This window comes from Narcine bancroftii, chromosome 1, assembly GCF_036971445.1.
Source record: "Narcine bancroftii isolate sNarBan1 chromosome 1, sNarBan1.hap1, whole genome shotgun sequence".
Lineage (NCBI taxonomy): Eukaryota > Metazoa > Chordata > Chondrichthyes > Torpediniformes > Narcinidae > Narcine > Narcine bancroftii.
This window is the reverse complement of record NC_091469.1, coordinates 412,200,631-412,214,074: the sequence shown is the minus strand read 5'-3', so window position 1 is coordinate 412,214,074 and position 13,444 is coordinate 412,200,631. Positions and strand designations below refer to the sequence as shown.

Genomic DNA, 13,444 nt, shown 5'->3' with positions numbered 1-13,444 from the left:
GTAACTAGTGGTCCTGCTTGTGGCAATGTCTCTGGTCAGCAGGTACTGGTGCAATTTATCACTCATAAAAAGAGGACCCCCGGTTGCTATGGATATAGCAGAGATACCCAAACAGGGTGAAGAGATTGCGTAGGGCCTTGATGACTATGAGTGTTGTCATGTCCGAGCAGGGATAGCGACCAAAAAAATGTGAGTACTCATCAATGATTTTGAGGAAGTACACGTTACGGTCAGAGGAGGGAGGGGTCCTTTGAGATCAATGCTCAGGTATTCAAAGGGGCGAGTGCCATTTATCGTGTGCACTCTGTCTGGTCAATAGAAATGTGGTTTGCACTCTGCATAGAATTGGCAGTTTCTGGTCATAGTCCTGATCTCCTCAATGGAGTAAGGAAGATTGTGGGTTTTGATAAAGTAGAAGAGCCTAATGACTCTGGGCGGCACAGGTCATTGTGGAGGGCTTGAAATTGGTCTATTTGTGAGCTGGCACATGTTTCACAGGATAGATCATCCGGGGGCTCATTGGGTTTTTCGGGCCAATACAAGATATCATAATTGTAGGTGGAAAGTTCAATTCTCCACCTCCATATCTTGTTGTTTTGATTTTATCTCGCTGCTGATTGTTGAACATGAAAACAACTGCATGTTGGTCGGCCAGCAAGGCAAATCGTTTGCTACGAGGTAGTATCTCCAATGCTGAACCGTATTGACAATGGCTTTGGCCTCCTTCTTGACAGAGGAGTGTCGAATTTTGAGGCATTGGAGCGAAAAGAAGGTTATGGATCTGCCCACCTGGTTAAGGGTGACAGCCACTGCAAAGTTGGATATATCACTCTCCATCTGGAACAAGGTGGATTCATGACCTTGGCAATGTCTGCCTCAATACGGCTGAAGGCTGCATAGGCCTCTGACATCAGGGGAAAGTAGGTGTATTTAACGAGGGGGTGGGCCCACTGGGCATAGTAGGAGAAGAAACCCAGGCCCATTTTTAGGGATTTGAGGAGTTGGGGGAGGGGGAGTTCCAAAAGCAGACGCATGTGATCGGATTGGGGACCAATGACTCCATTCCCCACAATGCAGCCAAGGATAGCAAGGCGGGTTGTGCAAAATACATATTTAGCCTTGTTGTATGTGAGGTTAAGGAGTTTGGTAGTCTGGAGGAATTTTTGGAGGTTGGTGTCATTCATGATCTTGTTGGACATGGTCGTAAATGGTGATATTGTCCAGAAACAGGAATGTGGTTTGCAGCTCATGCTGGTCTACCATTTGGACAATCTCCCATCGGATGACCAAGACCACATTGGTAACGCTGAAGGAAACCTTCAGGAAATGGTAGAGGCAGCCATCTGTCTCAGAACCAGAATATTGGCGGTCCTCAAGGCAGATGGGGAGCTGATGGTATGCTGACTTTAGATCAGTGGTTTACCATATCGGATATGCGGGGAAGAGGGAATGAGTCCAGCTGTATATATCTGTTAATGGTCTGACTGTAGTGAATAACCATTCTGTTTTTCTCCCCATTGTTCACCACCACCACTTGGGCTCTCCTCAGGGCAGGTGGTGGCTTCAATGATCCCCTCAATGAGTAGCCACTGCACCTCCGACTTTATAAAGGCCCTGTCCCCAGCACCGTACCGTCTACCTTTGGTGGCAATGGGTTTTCAGTCAGGGGTGAAGTTAGCAAACAACAATGGAGGGCTGATCTTGAGAGGTCAGAGCCCGCAGGTCATGTGCAGTGAGCAATCTTCAAGCTGCTAGTTGGAAATAGTAGGGAAAGAGGCCGGAGGTAGGGGATTTAGCGGGTGGAGTGGATTGGACTGTTGGTTACAGATAGTGAGGGGGGCTACGGCCCATCGTACTCCATCATCACGCTTTTAAGGTGGCCTTGAGCATCCAGCCCCAGTAGCACTGCAGCACAGAGCTGTGGTATCACCAGCAGTTTAAAGTCTTTGTAGTCTGTGCATCGCACGGTCAGAGTCACTACACAGAAGCTGCAGACATCAGCAGTATTGGACTTCAAGACCAAACAGACTTTGCAGCTTACTGGCCTTATCACAAAGGAGTAACACTGCATCATGTCGGGGTGGATGAAGCTCTCCATGCTCCCAATATCGAACAGGCAGCTCATCTGGATGTCCATCATCGATCTGATGAGTTGATACAGGCTACCTTGATCCAGCATGATGGAGGCCAGTATTTGATTGCTGTCTGTAGATGCAGTGGAGTATTCGGGTGTTCAGTCCCAAGATGGCGGTGTCCAAGATGGTGGCACCATGGCCTCTTCCCCTACCGCTTCTGGCTAGCAACTTGAAGATTGCCCACTGCACACGACCTGCAGGCTCTTAACTCTCAAGATCACCCCATGGCTTGCATGCAGCACAGCTGGATTTCAAAGATGGCGGTGTCCAATGTGGTGGCCCCATGGCCCACACGCGGCACTGCTGGGTTGGGGTGACTTGGACTTGCACATTTTCACGTAATGTCCTTTCTTCTCACAGTTAGAGCAAACCGTGTCCTTTGCTGGGCAGCATTTCCTTGAGTACTTGTTCAGGCCGCTGAAGTAGCACTTCGGGTATTCATGGAGTACAGTGGCCATGGTTAGGTTGCTGGTGGGAAATGGTGGTGGCAGTGTTCTGCAGGGTTGTGCCCCTCCCACTTACCAAGATGGTGGCACCTGGGGAAAGCATGAGGTGGCCTCGTTGTCAGCTGAGTAGGCTTCCATATTCTGGCGGGCCACCTCTAGTGTGCCTGCCAGTTCGACTGCTCTCTGCAAGTTGAGCTCACCTTGCTCCAAAAGTCTCTGCTGGATATAGTTGGACCCGATGCCCACGACATAAGCATCTCTGATCAGGTCCTCCGTGTTCACCGTGGCCATCACGGCTTTGCAGTTGCAGGCCTGTCTGAGAGCTCACAGGGCCTGGAGGTACTGAGTACTTGATTTCCTGGGTTGCTGTTTTCGTTTAGCCAGGAGGTGTCTCACGTAGACCTTGTTTACCTTCTTCTGGTACTGACCTTTTAGGATGTTCATCGCTTCTTGGTCCCTGATCATTGAATATACCAGCGGCCCGACCCGGGAGAGTAGTACTTGCAGTTTGTCGTTCTCTGATCGAAAGATGGCAGATGATGCCTGCAGGAACGCTTTGAAGTAATGCAGCCTGAGTTCAAAGTTGTTGGAGGCTTCAGGCGATTCTAGGTCAAGTTCCAACTTCTTCGGCTTCAGGGTCTGATCCATTATCAAGCTATTGCTAATAAAATTGATTTACCATCAATAAATCCAAAAAACTAGAAGTTATGTAAAACTGAGAGGCTTTTATTCACAATAGAATGGAGTTACGTCCATGCTGGTTGACTGTCCTAACTGAGGAGGGGGCTGTGGTAGTTTATTCAGGAGTTTTTGTGAGGGGCCACAGGTACAGTTGGCCACTGCGCATGCCCAGACAGTTAAATATACAAACAATGGTTTACCACAACCAGCCTCTTCTCCAGGAAAAGGAAAAGTAATGAAAATCTTTCTCATTGAATGAAGACCGTCAGTCACCACCTCAATGCTATGATACAATATAAATAAATTACCACCAACCATCAACCTAAAGTTTCTTTATTTTAACTAGCATTTTTACATGTTTAACACCATAATTTGCTTGAAATAATCTTAAAAGTCTCGAGACTCAATATCATTTTAGGTTTTCAATCCTAAAACTCTTCTTGAATTTAGAATATCCACTGACATACAAATTAAAAGTTCCTTTGCACTCTGTACTTGACTACAGTTGGGGCACAGTTGGAGTAGCTGCTGGTCTGTATGCCAACACATTTCAGATTTTGGCACCTATGCACTGCAGTGTGGAGGTACAGAATACCCTAGAGATGAGATATAGGATCATTTGACATTTCACTCCATTTCTGGACTCACCATTGAGTCCAGGAGAATTTCATTACTTACTGAGCTAAGGATACATTTCATACCTAGCCCTTAAGTGATGCCAGGTGTGGCCCCATTTATTTGATTGCAGTGGTTAATTCGAAAAGTTAGATTGCATAAGCTTTTCATTTCTTTTCTTTTAATTAAATATATAAATATTCAATGAAGTGATCAATTGTTCAATGTGTTTTAAAATAAATGTAATGTTCTTAAAATAGTTAGAATTAATTATTAGTTTTATTGTTCTTAATAGTTAACCACAAGCAGTCAAAAGGCATCAATTGCTGTGGTATTACTATGGGCCATCTAGAAATCTGGTCACCATTCTTGGCACAGTTCACTCGGGGACAACCACAGAATGAAGATTTCAGGGTTATTACCCTCTGACAAAAGGTTTGTGTGACTGTAAGGCTAGAATGGAGACTGAGTACAGGTGGCAATTGGATTGAAAACCATCTGCTTCATAACATCACTTCCTTTTATTTTTATAAAACTACCTTCAGTGTTTTCCTTTCCTCTCCAAATTGCCACCTGTATTCATATTTACTATTTGTCAAATTTTCATTTGGGAGAATATTAGCTTCCTTTTATTATTTTATATGGGGGAAATGCTGGTAATTCTAATGTCTTCCAGTTCCAATGTTAATTTTATTATTTTTCTCACCACTGGAGTCTGTTATTAATTTGTATTTACAAGCACGGACCTCCAGAAAAAGAAAGATTTGAAATTGATGTGAACTATTCTTCAGAATGTGTTGCAGGGTCCATGAAGATGAGTGTGCACTAAGGTTCTGAAAGAAAGAAAAGTACTTAACTCCTAATCTCACCATTTCTTTGTTCTGAGAATTAATTTGTTCAGTAGGAGTAAAACCTAAAAAGTCTGCAGACATTGTGAATAGAATTAAAAACACAATACTAGAAAAACTCAGCAGTTTGAGCAGCATACTTTATATTAGCAAAGATGTAGTTGTTCTGTTTATACTTTGATAAAAGATGCAAGTCCAAAATGTTGGTTATGCATCTTAACCTTTGCTATGTAAAGTATGCTGAATTTTTCCAATATTGTGCTTTTACATTAATTTTTTCAGTCTTACCTTTTGACCATTTGAGTGTCTGACCATCAGGAGACCCAAAGTCACCTTTAGGCTTTCTAAATCTAGCTGTCAAAAAGGTCTGAACTTGCAGTATTTCTGTTTACCTGATATGCTGAACACAAAATCTCCCATCAAGCCTTGAGCATCTCAATTTACCTTCAAAAGCAAAATGCTCCTGATGTTGGAAATCTGAAATAAAAATTGCATATAGATTGATAAGGCCATTGAGCATCCATAGGCTCCCATTGGCATTTCATGAACTAAAATCAAGTAAATTAGTTTTCTGCTGTTCTAATATACAACCTGCATTTGGACTTGTGTGTTCATCTATTTCCCAGCCTTTGCTACCCTGTAAGAGATTGCAGGGGAAGCCCAACACAACTAATGTATCATAACTTGCACATTGCTGTTCTACACAGTTCTATGGAATATATGTCACTGAAGTAAATGTGTTTTTTGAATAAAGTTGTTGGGTAACATTTTTCAAATGGCATGATTCAACCCAGAAAATGTGGTACTTGCATTTCATTCCAGAAAATTTATGTTCTTTAAGCACTGTAGAAAAGAGTTATGTGCTTTGGATTCCAAGAAAATTATATTTAATTGCAAGATGAGCTTCAATGATTTGTGTAGACTAAAAGTTTTACAAACCTCTGGCTTAATGATTTTTGACTTTAACTGTGCCAGAATGATTCTTGGCATAGTCAGTTCTGTGCTGCTTGCATAAAACCTCATAACATATTGGAGGAGTCATGATATTGGGCCAAATGTATCCTAATATGTGAAATAAGAAAGTCTGCAAATGCTTTGATTGCAGTAAATTCACAACAACGCTGGATGTAACTTGACAAAGGGGTCAGGCCCGTAATGTTGGTTATACAATATTCTTTGCCTCCTCTGGACACTGGAGCTTGCTAAAATTTTACAGCACTTTTGTGTATCCTTGTATCATTATTTTTCAACAAAGCAAATGGGAATTTCTTCAGAAAAGTTAAATCAATTATACTGTTTAAGATTCCCCCCCCTCCCCCCCGCCGCCTTCATTTGATACAGATTCTCCCCAAATTCTTGTGCAAAGTTCAAAGATAAATTAAACTTGATCCATTCACACAATTAAAATTTGATTGTAGTCTACCTGCTCACTGGCCTCGCTAGGAGGGCACAGGAGGTGTGGACCGCACCAGGTAATACCATCAGCAGAAATTTATTTTTTATAAGAATATCCCTGTAGTTATAACAACAAAGCCCAGCACTAAAACCCTATGCTAATTTACTTTTTAAATCTTCCAATATGCTCCAATCAGAGCTGTCCTTATTACCAAATTACAAGGATGCTTCAAATCACGTGGTTTGCACCCACTACAAGCACATGCTGTTGTTTTCGTTGTTGCTAGTGTTTTTATAGTCGCTACTTTTGTCACATTTTCTGGTGTTTTAGCTACAATATTGTGGTAATTAGTATTTGTGAACTTGTATCAATAACATTTTAAATATTTTTATTTTGAATTCTATTGTTTTCTTATCAAATTTTCACTTTAGCTACATTAAACTATGTAAATACATTTAGGCTGTGTGTATAATAATTTAAAGGTATAATTTTGTTTATCTAACAACTGTTGCCATTACATTCAGTGATGTATGGGTATTACGATTTTCGAGTAATATTAGTGCAAAAAAAAGTACTAAGAATTCTGTATGATTTGATATGAGGGGGGGGGGGTGATATCAACCCTAGTGATGCCACTGTGCCTTCCATTTGTAAACTAAATAGATTGATTTTCAGATGCACGAGAATTGAAACAACAAAGGATACCCGACACCTGTGGCAGGGCCTAAATAACATAACCTGCTACAAACCCAAATCCAGTGCAATATGAGGCAGCAAAGCTTCACTGCCAGATGAACTCCTGGTTTTCCATGCCCAATTTGATCACCAGAACAAGGAGGAACCATGTTCCATCCCTATGCTCTCAGATAATCCTCTACTTTCAGCATCTGCCTTCAAGAGAGTGCATTGAAGGAAAGCATCAGGTCTGGATAGAGTACCCAGCTGAGAACTGAAAACTGGTGCTACCAACGTATCCATGTGTTCATGGATATCTTCAACCTCTCACTTCAACAGGATGAGGTACTGTTTCAAATGTGCTTAAAATGTACTCGTTTCAAGGAAGTGTGTAGTAATCTGCCTAAATGTCTATTGACCAGTGGCACTCACATCTACAGTGATTAAGTGTTTTGAGAGGCTGGTATTGAAGCATATCAGTTCCTTTCTGAGTGATGACCTGGTTCCATTCCAATTTGCCTACTGCAGCCACTGGTTTATAGCAGATGCCATCTCACTGGCTCTATACAAAGCCCTGGAACACCTGGACAACAAAGATGAACAATCAGGATGCTGTTTATTGACTACAGTTTGGTATTTAACACCATCATCCCACTAAAATTGATCAGCAAACTCCAAAACCTAGGAGTCATCACACCACTGTGTAATTGGACCCTTGATTACTTCACCTCCAGACCACAATCAATGCAGATTGGCAAAATAATCGCCATCAGCTCAGGAGCACCACAGGGATGTGTATGTAGCCCCCTGCTCGACTTGCTTTACATCTATGACCGTGTGGCGAGGTACAACATCACCACATACAAATTTGCTGATGATGCGACTGTAGTGGGTTGTATAAAAAGGACAGATGAGTTAGCACACAGGAGGGAGATTGAAAACTTGGCCGAATGGTACACCAGCAACAACCTCGCACAATGTCACCAAATCCAAGGAACTGATTGTTGACTTAAGGAAGGGAAAACCAGAGGTGTACAATCCAGTGATCATTAGGAATTCAGAGGTGAAGAGGGTGAGAAAATTTAAATTACTGAGGACCTAACCTGGACTAATCCTATTAATGCCATTGTGAAGAAGGTATGTCAGCACCTAAACTTAAGTAGTTTGTGGAGGTTTGGTTTGTTATCAGAGACCTTGGAAAATTTCTACTGATGTTTGGGGGAAAAAAGCGTGCTGACATCTGCATCATGGCCTGGTATGGGGGCATCAATATCTTTGAATGAAAAATCCTGCAAAAGGTAGAGGACTAAGGGCAGTACATCTTAGGCAAAGCTCTCCCCATCATCGAGAATATCTACATGGAAAGTTGCCGTTGAAGAGCAGCAGCACTCATCAAGGATCCACACAACCCAGATCATGGTCTGTTCTTGCTGCTGCCATCAGCAATGAGTAATAGGACTCGTACCATATCAGACTCCTGAACAATAGACTCATTTAGAGACTGAGTTAAGGACTCAGATTTTGCCCCTTATTTATTTCTGTATGTTTATACATCTGCATTGACACAATCAGATTTTTTTGCAGTTCCTTGAGTACAGTTTGTAATTACCCATAATTAGAAATTATGCCTGGCCCATAGAAATAATATTCTGAGTTGTATGTGATGTTATGTGTGTACTCTGACAATAAAATTTGAATTTTAAAAAAGTTGAATGGCAACCATGACATCACAGTCCAATTGAACAATTATAATCAATGGCAGATGGTCAATAGATGGTGAGAAATCTAGATTATTATCCCCTGTATTATGGTGCTACAAATGTCCATAATGCACTACTATTGTAGTGTAGACTTGTTGGATCATGAGGGTTTTTGCAGGCATACAGTTGAGTAAAGGTAATCATGGAGGCATGAGGAGCTGGTCAAAATTGATTGGTAGGGTACATTTGCAGGGAAGACAATAGAGCAAAGGGTTTCTGGGAATAGTTTGAAAAGCACAAGAAAATTTCATTCCAAAGGGTGGGTCAGGCCCCTGTAGCTGATCCTTTGCGGTATATAAAGAGTGAACATTGGATGGCCAGGAAATGATTATAGAGAACTTGTAATGAGAACAAAGATATAGTGGTTGAACTAAATACAGTAAAGCCCCTGGTTTCAGAAATCAAGCAACTGGTGAAAAAATTTAGGAAATTAAATAAAAATAATTAAGAATAAAAATGACAGGTTCAAAATATGCAAGTTTAAAATTCTAAAAATAAATGTTCTCTGAAGTAACACATAAACCTTTGGTGAAGATGGGAGCAAATATTCAGCCAGCAGAGTGCCTCGGCCGTGCTTTGCTTGTAGCAGATGTTAGAATAAAGTTTAAATAAATTTGTGTTTGAATAAAATGGCATCGCCCAGAATGAAGAGCTGGTCATCATGGGGGTGACTCTTAGTGTCTCCTTATCCCTCCTTAATAAGGGTCATCCAGTCAGAGACTTTATCTGTAAACTTGGTTGGGGGAGGGGGGGAGAAGGAAGGGCATATTAATTATCTATAATGTTATCGTTCATCTTTCAGGAGGCTCTGCTAGCAGGAGGAACCTGCAGATGCAGCGATGGTTAAATATTTTCAAAAAATTCACTGAAAATAAAGTCAAATGCTTTGAGTTTGATATATTCATGCAAGTGTAGCTTGTTCAGTTTAAGCAGTACAGTATTTTTGTCCCTTGACATTAAACAGTTTATTCTTAATGCAAGTATATTAGTTAGGCGTTGTAAGAATAAGGCTCAAGCAACTGAAAAATGCATGTCTGACATCTACCAATTCCCATAGGTGCTGGATACCAGGAGTTTTACTGTAGGTATTTTGAATCAGTCTTCACTGTGGAAGACCATAAGACCAGAGAGAGAGGAGCAGAATTAAACCATTTCACCCATTAGATCTGCTTCGATATTCAAATCATGGCTGATGTATTCTTCTTTCCAATCCCACTTTTCACGCTTTATATATCCTTTGACACCCTTACTAATCAAAAACCCATCAGCGGCAATGAATTCCACAGATTCACCACCCTGTGGTGGAAGAAATTTCTCCTCATTTCTGCTGTAAAAGGACATCCTTCTGAGGCTGTCCACTCTGACCCTCAACTTTTCCATTAGTGAAAATTGTTTCTCCATGCCCATTCTATCTCAGCCCTTTCAATATTCATTTGGTTTCAATGAGATTCCCTCTCATCCTTCTAAAATGACAGAGCCATCAAATGCTCCTCATGTGTTAACCTTCCAACCCTGGGATCATTCTCGTAAACCTCCTCTAGATATTCTCCAACTCTTGCACAGGTGGCATGATTAGCGCAGTGATTAGCACAATGCCTTTACAGCACCAGCGATTGGGAATGGACCAAGGTTCATATTCCACGCTGTATGTAAGGAGTTTGTACTTTCTCTCCGTGTCTGTGTGAGTTTTCTCTGGGGGCTCCAGTTTCCTCCCACAGTTCAAAGATGTACTGGGGGTCTAGGTTAATGGGGTGTAAATTGGGCGGCATGGTCTCGTGGGCTGAAATGGCCGTTTACTGTACTGTATGTCTAAATTTACATTTGTCCTTCCTTGGGTATGGAGCCCATAACTGCTTGCAATACTCCAAAAGTGGTCCGACAAATGCCTTGTAAAGCCTCAACATTACATATTTGCTTTTATATTTGAGTCCTCTCAGAATGAATGCTGACATTGCATTTGCCTTCCTTACAACCTTTCAGAATCCTGCAGTAGTCTCATGATCTCTATGCGACAAACAGGAAGACCATGATGTAAACCATCATGCAGTGCTGATTTTATAATGGAGCTGTCATTTCAGAGCTCACCGAACAGTTTTCCAATAAAATGGAGCTGAATGTTCATCTTGCAGCAGTGAAAGACCCCCGAATCAGTGGTGTTGATGAGTTACAGGTTGGATATCTTAATGAATCCTGAATTGCATTAAATTTAAGATGCTAAAATCAAGAGGGAATATTGTGCAATATGTTAAAAAGACTTTACCTGATGGTAAAACCTTGTTGCTCTGTGTAGCTGCTAGATACAGTTACTTTCATAGGTATTTCTCATCAAATTCAAAATGATGAAGAGATTGGCACAGAATACCTGAAGCGAGGCAGACTCCTCAAAGAATCAAGAGACATGACCCAGTCCTCGTCGACATCTCAGCAGTGGAGAGGGTCAAGATCTTTGAATTCCAGGGTGTCGTCATCTCCGGGGATTGATCCTGAAGTCTCCATGTTGATGCCATCACGCAGAAGGCTTGCTGGTGGCGATATTTTGAGGATATTCGGTATGTTACCGAAGACTCTATATTTTAAAAAAACCTTCTACAGGTGTACCGTGGAGAGCATTCTGGCTGGTTGCATCACTTCTGCCAATACTCAGGACAAGAAAAGACTCCAGAAGGTTAACTCTGCCTGCAACATCACTGGCACTGATCTTCAGTCTTCAGTCTATTGAGGACAACTACTGTGTCTTAAAAAAGCAGCTTCTATCCTCAAATGCCCCCACCACCCAGGTCATCCCCTCTTCACTCTGCTACCATTAGGATAAAGGTTCAGCAGTCTGAAGACAAGGACTCAGCCACACAAGAATAGTATCTTTCCCTCTGCCTTCAGATTAGTGAATGAACAATGAACTACAGACACTGCCTTACTTTGACCTTGCAATATTTTTATTTAGTTGTGAGCTGGTTTTATATAAATGTTTGCACTATGATACTGCAGCAAAACAACCAATTTTGTGACACATTAGCAATAATAAATTCTGATTCTGACTGAGCCAAGGAGGGCTTTCAGAAGGACACCAGATCTGACCCAGGAACTTTAGAAATGCTCTTGATCAGACCTCAGTGGCAAACGATGTGAAATGTTCATTTCCCAAGTCAATATCTTCCTGAAATCAGCCAGTTACTCCAATGTGAGGATGTCATTGTGAATGGGTTTCAAGGCCACCTATGGCAAAAGCTATCATCAGTGTATTATTTCTATCCACTGATGACAGATTACACCTCCCCTCCCTTGTGTGCTGGACCCACCTCTCCTGGGTCTGAAAGATCTACCCCCCCCCACCCCCCAATTGTGTCTGAAAGGAGTAATGCCTCAGTGAGGGGTCATTGGAAAATATGCTTTCACCATTCTCATTTATTAAATGAGGAGAGTTAATGTGATGATGAGGTAGTGATATTTCAGGATGAGTGTGAGTTAGGCAGACACCCACTTACTCTGCAGGTTTACCCAAATCAGGCCATTGACTGAAATATTGTTGCACTAAATAATGGCCTGATCATCTCCTGGCCAGAGGTCAGGTATGTGGCATCTTCAGTTGTGCACACCTTATTTTGCAAGGGAGACCGAAGTATGTCAGTTTGGACAATATAGCTGAATAGTTGGTTGGATATGGAAGCTAGAGCTAAGTGAGTGATGTGAAAAATATGACTGTTCACTAACGTCTGATAAATCGATGTTGGTTGGTAAGTGATGGGGACCTAGTACAATGATCAATGTCTGAGGGTGGCTGTACTTTTGGAGAAAATGAAATGAGATTACCATGCCTGTTTCAGGGACTATCTAATTGAAAGAGTAAAACACGAAAGTCTACAGACACTGTGGTTGAAATAAAAACACAAAGCTGGATCAACTCAGTCAGACAGTGTACTTCATATAGCAAAGATAAAGATACATGACCAACATTTTGGGCTTGAGGCCTCCATCAAGGTATGAGCAAAATGTAAGCAGGTGCCTGAATAAAGTAGTGGGGTGGGGGGTATGGGGCAGAGCACAGGCCCACAGGCTGGAGGTAGGTTCTTAAGTGAGGGAGGGCATAAGAGAAAACTGAGTGAGGTTGTGATACCTCTATGAATGGAAAGGGAAGGGAGTGGAGAGCTGAAGGAAAGGAGACAGGGAGATGGTGAATAATGTTGTTAATCCTCCAATTTACAGATGGCTTTGGTTTGACAGTACATGAGACCATGGGCAGACATGTCAGCACGGGAGTGGGGTGCAGATTTGAAATGGTTGGCCACAGAGATCCCTCTTATTGTACACAGTGTCGGCAGACTTTAAGCAACACTGTTCCGTCCAGGCACTCTTCAACTCAATGGCATTAACATCATTTCTGGTTTCTGCTAGCCAACTCCCTGTTCTCCCTCTCTTCCCTATCCCCCTCTCTCTCCTTTCCTCCAGCTCTCCATCCTGTTCCCTCCCTATTCACAGAGATACCCCCTTCCCCCTGTGTACTGGTGTGCCCTCCCTACCTTATCTGACTATTACATCTTGCCTGTGTGACTGTGTTGTCCCCCTGCCACTCACACTTCCCCCCCCCTTCATTTTATTCAGACACCTTCCTACATTTTTCTCATACCTTGATGAAGGGCTCAAGCTCGAAATGTTGGTTATGCCTTTGCTCTATAAATGACACTCTTTGACCTGCTGGGTTTCACCAGCATTGTAATTTTATCTAATTTAATCCCTTTTTTTGCTCTTTGGTTATTCTCTAACTGACCACTAGAAGGTGCATACGAACAGCACTAGTTGACTCACTCCAGAACCTCAGTCATCGACAGTCTCTTACTGCTCTCTCAAAGCTCGTCCTTGTGTCCTGATGTCCAAGCTAGTTAGTCTCTGAAAC

The 13,444-nt window shown here is 42.1% G+C and overlaps 1 protein-coding gene across 4 annotated transcripts in view; it reads left to right on the top strand.

Annotated features, from left to right (window-relative positions):
* LOC138751545 (zinc finger protein 385D-like) overlaps positions 1-13,444 on the top strand; it is a 423,580-nt gene that overhangs the window by 5,720 nt on the left and 404,416 nt on the right. For 2 of the 4 annotated variants that reach the window (XM_069913962.1, XM_069913961.1), the window contains exon 4: positions 4,173-4,312. The exons of the other annotated variants lie outside the window; for them this stretch is intronic. The gene's annotated coding sequence lies outside the window, so the exon portion shown is untranslated. The remainder of the gene's footprint in view (positions 1-4,172; positions 4,313-13,444) is intronic. 4 annotated transcript variants of the gene reach the window in all.